The following is a 7,895-nucleotide window of genomic DNA, read 5'->3' as shown; positions in this document are numbered from 1 at the left end:
GAGACCCCAGAAATTACCCCAAACATATATGGTCAATTAATATTTGATAAAGGAGCCATGGACATACAATGGCAAAATGACAGTCTCTTCAACAGATGGTGCTGGCAAAACTGGACAGCTACATGTAGGAGAATGAAACTGACCATTGTCTAACCCCATATACAAAGGTAAACTCAAAATGGATCAAAGACCTGAATGTAAGTCATGAAACCATTAAACTCTTGGAAAAAAACATAGGCAAAAACCTCTTAGACATAAACATGAGTGATCTCTTCTTGAACATATCTCCCCGGGCAAGGAAAACAACAGCAAAAATGAGCAAGTGGGACTACATTAAGCTGAAAAGCTTCTGTACAGTGAAAGACACCATCAATAGAACAAAAAGGAACCCTACAGTATGGGAGAATATATTTGAAAATGACAGATCCGATAAAGGCTTGACATCCAGAATATATAAAGAGCTCACACGCCTCAACAAACAAAAAACAAATAACCCAATTAAAAAATGGGCAGAGGAACTGAACAGACAGTTCTCCAAAAAAGAAATACAGATGGCCAACAGACACATGAAAAGATGCTCCACATCGCTAATTATCAGAGAAATGCAAATTAAAACTACAATGAGGTATCACCTCACACCAGTAAGGATAGCTGCCATCCAAAAGACAAACAACAACAAATGTTGGCGAGGCTGTGGAGAAAGGGGAACCCTCCTACACTGCTGGTGGGAATGTAAATTAGTTCAACCATTGTGGAAAGCAGTATGGAGGTGCATCAAAATGCTCAAAACAGACCTACCATTTGACCCAGGAATTCCACTCCTAGGAATTTACCCTAAGAACGCAGCAATCAAGTTTGAGAAAGACAGATGCACTCCTATGTTTATCGCAGCACTATTTACAATAGCCAAGAATTGGAAGCAACCTAAATGTCCATCTGTAGATGAATGGATAAAGAAGATGTGGTACATATACACAATGGAATACTACTCAGCCATAAGAAGTGGAAAAATCCAACCATTTGCAGCAACATGGATGGAGCTGGAGAGTATTATGCTCAGTGAAATAAGCCAAGCGGAGAAAGAGAAATACCAAATGATTTCACTCATCTGAGGAGTATAGGAACAAAGGAAAAACTGAAGGAACAAAACAGCAGCAGAATTACAGAACCCAAAAATGGACTAACAGGTACCAAAGGGAAAGGAACTGGGGAGGATGGGTGGGCAGGGAGGGATAAGGGGGAGGAAGAAGAAGGGGGGTATTAAGATTAGCATGCATGGGGGGAGGGAGAAAGGGGAGGGTGGGCTGCACAACACAGAGAGGACAAGTAGTGACTCTACCACATTTTGCTAAGCTGATGGACAGTAACCGTAATGTGGTTGTTAGGGGGGACCTGATATAGGGGAGAGCATAGTAAACATAGTATTCTTCAGGTAAGTGTAGATTAAAAATTTAAAAAAAAAAAAGAAGAAAGAAAGAAAGAAAAGGGGGATTACTCCTTAACAGGATAAAACTATTGGTAAATCAAAGATCAACGCATGCTTTAAATATCCTTAATGTTGATCACTTAAAGGGTGTCAGATGATCAGCTATGGAGGTACTCTTTTCTGATAATATTCCTTTCTCTTAATTAAAAAAAAAAAAAGCAGTTCCTGTGTGCTGACCTCCAATGAGTTCTGCACAGTGGTATAGAGGGCATGTCAAAGTGTGGGCAAAGGGTCTGTTTGTTTCTATGCAGAAGATCAAGGCCTAGCTTGGATACCCAGAAAATGAACTAAGATACGATATGAGGAGGAGCTTCCGGCATCAGCACTCTCTGGAGGACTTGTGCCGGGGGATGATCATCAAAAAGCCTCCACAGGGATCCGGACGATGCTGCGGTTGTGGCTGCATCCAGCCCACCGTCTCCTGGACTTGCCATAGGAATCAGGAGGGAGATGTCTAGGCTGGCATGTGCATACAGTGAGACAATGAATTTGACCGGATCTGTACTGTTGGAACTCAACCAGGTGTTGGGAAGGGTGCAAGTTGTAGCACTCCAAAATCTCATGACTATAGACTATCTATGGTTAAAAGAACATATGGGATGTGAACAGATCCCAGAAATGGGCTGCTTTAATTTGTCTGATTTCTCTCAGACTGTTCAAGTACATTTGGACAATATCCATCATATCATAGATAAATTTTCACAAATGCCTAGGGTGCCTAAATGGTTTTCTTGGCTTCACTGGAGATGGATGGTAATTATAGATTTGCTTTGTTTATGTCACCATATTCCTATTATGTTAATATGTGTGTACAAATTAGTTAGTAGTTTAAAACCTATACATACTTAAGGTACTCTACAAGAAGATATGTCAAAGAAATAATCAATCCTCCCATGTTTCCTTCATATGCTACATCTATAGCTTTTCTTCTTCCTTCCTAATTACAACCCTTAAATAGAATTCGTGCCTCATATCGAATTTACCGAGTATCATAATTCCTCCAGGTGGTAAAGATACCTCGAGACAAGTGCTGGGCATAGAAGCCACAGGGCATAAATCTGCAAAGAAGTAAAAAGCTAACCTTTGCAAACAGTATGGCTTCTCTCTCACTTACCAACTTTACATTTCCCTGTATGGCCCCAGAAGATGACTGGTTAGCCAGAGACGGGTAAGATTCCTCAAGGGAGGAACAACCTAAGACAGGCACAGTCGTAGGGGGGCCATCAGGTGAGAATTTGGGGATCAACAGAGGTGAGGCTCAGAACCTCACCCCCCCTGCTTTGAGAGAAATCTTCTGCATCCGTGGATGTCTTGCTGCCCTTGTCTAGCCTGGATTAATACTTAGTCCATAGGCACACACCTGATCATCTGATCATCTACATTTGCCCTCTTACAGCACTAAACTATGTTTTCTACCTTTATCTTGCATCTACCTACCACTTCAGCATTTTATTAAAAATAAAAATAATAATAATAATAGGAGAAATGTGGGATCAACATATAAATCAAGTACAAAAATCAAACGAATATTCATATTTGACCTGATTGTTTATAGGTCATAATGCATGATCAAAACCGAAAGTTTCTGTGATGAATGCCCTTGTACTGTTCACTATGTAAGAATTTATTCACTATGTAAGAATTCGTTCACCATGTAAGAACTTGTTTCTTATGCTTCAGAAGATTGGAGACTGACGAGAATTAGGCTTGAGATGGATTAATGATTGTACATTGAGCGTTGACCCCCCTATACTGAATTTTATTGTTGTTAACAACCATTTGATCAATAAATATGAGAGATGCCCTCTCAAAAAAAAAAAAAAAAAAGAAGCAAATTCAAAACTGAACCATAGCCAGCTCACACAGCTTTCTACAGAATGGACTGTACTTCTCAAAATGACTCAGAAATACCCTTTAACACTGTAAAATAAGAAATATTTCTATATGAATGTACAAATCTTTCAGTCTTTGGATAACCATAGAGGAAGCTAAAAATATGTCTTGACAGTTTAAGTAGCAACCAAATATATTACTAGAATATTAAAAAAAAAATGGGCAGAGGAACTGAACAGACAGTTCTCCAAAAAAGAAATACAGATGGCCAACAGACACATGAAAAGATGCTCCACATCACTAATTATCAGAGAAATGCAAATTAAAACTACAATGAGGTATCACCTCACACCAGTAAGGATGGCTGCCATCCAAAAGACAAACAACAACAAATGTTGGTGAGGTGGTGGAGAAAGGGGAACCCTCCTGCACTGCTGGTGGGAATGTAAATTAGTTCAACCGTTGTGGAAAGCAGTATGGAGGTTCCTCAAAATGCTCAAAATAGACTTACCATTTGACCCAGGAATTCCACTCCTAGGAATTTACCCTAAGAACACAGCAATCAAGTTTTAGAAAGACAGGTGCACCCCTATGTATATTGCAGCACTATTTACAATAGCCAAGAATTGGAAGCAACCTAAATGTCCATCGGTAGATGAATGGATAAAGAAGATGTGGTACATATACACAATGGAATACTACTCAGCCATAAGAAGAGGGCAAATTCTACCATTTGCAGCAACATGGATGGACCTGGAGGATATTATGCTCAGTGAAATAAGCCAAGTGGAGAAAGAGAAATACCAAATGATTTCACTCATCTGTGGAGAATAAGAACAAAGGAAAAACTGAAGGAACAAAACAGCAGCGGAATCACAGAACCCAAGAATGGACTAACAGGTACCAAAGGGAGAGGGACTGGGGAGGATGGGTGGGTAGGGAGGGAGAAGGGGGGGAGAAGGGGAGAGGTATTAAGATTAGCATGCATGGGGGTGGAGGGAGAAAGGGGAGGGCTGTACAACACAGAGAAGACAAATAGTGATTCTACAACATTTTGCTATGCTGACGGACAGTGACTGTAAAGGGGTTTATAGGGGAGACCTGGTATAGGGGAGAGCCTAGTAAACATAATATTCTTCATGTAAGTGTAATTAAAGATAACAAAAAAAAAGAAAGAAAGAGAAGGGGGATTACTCCCTGATAGGATAAAACTAACTGTAAATCAACAATTAATGCATGCTTTAAATATCCTTAATTTTGATCACTTAAAGGGTGTCAGATGATCGGCTATGGAGGTACACTTTTCTGATAATATTCCTTTCTCTTAAAAAAAAAAAAAGCAGTTCCTGTGTGGTGACCTCCAATGAAATGAGTTCTACACAATGGTATAAAGGGCATATCAAAGTGTGGGCAAAGGGTCTGTTTGTGTTTATACAGAGGATCAAAGCCTAATTTGGCTGCCCAGTAAATGAACTAAGATACGATATGAAGAAGAACTTCCAAAATCTTCACTCTCTGGAAGAGTCATACCAGAAGATGATCATCAAAAAACCTCAACAAAGATCCAGGCGATGCTGCAGATGTAGCTGCATTCATCCCACTGGTTCCTGGACTTGCCATTGGAATGAAGAAGGAGATATCTAAGCTGGCCTGTGCATACAGTAAAACAACAAATTTGACTGGATCTGTACTGTTGGAACTCAATCAAGAATTATGAGAAGTGCAAGTTGCAGTGCTCCAAAATCATGCGACTATAGACTATCTATTGTTAAAAGAACATATGGGATGTGAACAGTTCCCAGGAATGGGTTGTTTTAATTTGTCTGATTTTTTGCAAACTATTCAAATTTAGTTAGACAATATTCATCATATCATTGATAAGTTTTCGCAAATGCCTAGGGTACCTAACTGGTTTTCTTGGTTTCACTGGATATGGCTGGTAATTGTAGATCTGCTTTTGTTATGTAGCTGTATTACTGTTATGTTAATGTGTGTATGCAATTTAATTAGTAGTTTGTTAAAACCTATATATGCTTATGTTACTCTACAAGAAGATATGTCAAAGAAATAATCAATCTTCCCATGTTTTCTTCCATCTGCTACTTCTATAGCTTTTCTTCTTTCTTCCTAATTACAACCCTTTAGTAGAATTCGTGCCTCATATCGAAAATTACCGAGTATCATAATTCTTCCAAGTGGTAAAGATACCTCAAGACAAATGCTGGGCCTAGAAGCCACAGGGCATAAATCTGCAAAGAAGTAAAAAGATAACCTTTTCAAAAAATATTGCTTCTCTCTCACCAACTTTACATTTCCCTGTATGGCCCTGGAAGATGACTGGTTAGCCAGAGACGGGTAAGATTCCTCAAGGGAGGAACAACCTAAGACAGGCACAGTTGCAGGGGGGCCATCAGGTGAGAAATTGGGGATCAACAGAGGTGAGGCTTAGAACCTCACTCCCCCTGTTTTGAGAGAAATCTTTTGCACCCGTGGATGTCTTGTTGCCCTTGTCTAGCTTGGATTAATACTTAGTCTATATGCACAGACCTGATCATCTACATTTGCCCTCTTACAGCACTAAATTATGTTTTCTACCTTTATCTTGCATCTACCTACCACTTCAGCATTTTATTAATAATAATAATAATAATAATAATAATAATAATAATAATACGAAGGGAGAAATGTGGGATTCACATATAAATCAAGTATAAAAGTCAAACAAATAATCATATCTGACTGTATTGTTTACAGTTCATGATGCGTGATCAAAACTGAAAGTTTCTGTGATATGACTGCCCTTGCACTGTTCACCATGTAAGAACTTATTCACTATGCAAGAACTTGTTCACCATGTCAGAATTTGTTCGTTATGCTTCAGAAGATTGGAGACTGTTGAGAATTAGGCTTGGGGTTGATTAATGATTGTGCATTGAGTCCCCTATACAGAATTTTATTATTTTTAACAACCATTTGATCAATAAATATGAGAGGCCCTCTCAAAAAACAAAACAAAACAAAAAAGAGTAAACCACAAACTGTTATTAAGAGGCCTAGCAGAAGCACTAGCCAGGCCATTATGGGAGACTGAAGCCACCCATAAGGGCCACCTTCAGGTACTCGTGTTTTTTGGAGGTCTTTTTGTAGTTCTTGTAGTTATTTTACACTTTGTTCTATGACCCCAGACTCATTGATATAGTAGCAGCATTCTTCCTGCAAGAAAATACAGGTTCCTCCCTTTTCTGTGGTAAGCAGATCTAAGGCCTGCTGATTTTGAAGGGTGCCCTGGGCAAGGGAAGTAAGTTGTTGCTGGAGGGAAATAAGGAAGGTCGAGGTTTCTCCCAAGGTTAGGCTCACTGTATTGTCTAATGCCACCAATTAACTTGCTGGACCCTGAGAGCTGACTAAGCTATGGCCTAATGCTCCTGCCCCTGTGGCAGCCATGGCCACTGCAGTAACTAGACTCACCCCCACTAGCACAGGTAGAAAAACCGTCCTCTTCTGTCTAGTGTTTTGATATATGGACTATTCGTCTAGTGCCTGTCTTACCTCAGGTTTGCTGTACAATGTTAGTTGGGGCACTAGCATCACCGAAAAGCAGGGTTCTACCATGGTGCTGTTGATGCATTGGGTAAGCGTATTATTGCACCAGAAGAACACACCCCCTTGAAGAGAGATTGGAGTGTCTACAGTTACCCATCATCGGCATTGGCTTCTCACTGACAATTCCGAGATGGTGGAATGCTGGGTCAGGTAGCAGGTCAGTGGGGACAATGGTTCTTCCGGCCATCTTATGGTGGCCCTGGACTTACGTCAAACTTCGGGCTTAAGGCTCGTTCTCCACAATGGTACCTCGCATAAAGTGGGGACACAGTCTTTTTCAGAGTTTACTGGTTGAGGCTGGAAAAAACTAATGGAAACTGCCGCCACCAGTGGGCATTGGAGGGAGGCACAGAGGAAATGATAGGATGCATTGCTGAGGATATGTGAAGCATTAAGAAACCACACTGTTTCTCTAATGACACCGGCTCAGGAAAGTGGTGCTCCTGCTGGTCGTAGAGAGTGGGGGTAGGGGTCCGACTGAATCTTCTGTTTTAGTGCCTGTCCTGTTTTTAGAATATTACTTGATACCTGTGCCTGGGAGTTTAGAACTTCCGTGAGAGTGGGATTTACAGTGGTCCATTCCCTCTTGATGTATACTGTGCCCTGTGGGGACCATCAGTAACTGTTGTATAGCTTGCCTTGTACTCCTTTTTCCCACCGTGGCTCCCATGGGTCACTAATGGTAATGTATAGCTTATCTTGTATTCTGAAGAACATGTTGTCAGAGACTCCTCTTGCTGTTTTTTCTACTGAATGAACTCTACATGTCTAATTCAGGATGACATCCCCCATACATGTCGGACTGGGAAATGCATGTATGGGAGATTTGGTCATACGGAAAGCACAGCATAGGGTTTGAGAAAGTGTTTAAGATGTCTGTGTGTGCTGGTATTTGAATCGGTGCCTGACAACCAACACGTGGGCAACTTTGGGTGCCTACTTCTTGGTTGATTCCATAAAGAGTTACTTGGAA

The sequence above is a fragment of the Manis javanica genome, chromosome 4, assembly GCF_040802235.1.
Source record: "Manis javanica isolate MJ-LG chromosome 4, MJ_LKY, whole genome shotgun sequence".
NCBI classification, from domain to species: Eukaryota; Metazoa; Chordata; class Mammalia; order Pholidota; family Manidae; genus Manis; species Manis javanica.
The sequence above is the reverse complement of the archived record's forward strand: the minus strand, read 5'-3'. Positions refer to the sequence as shown.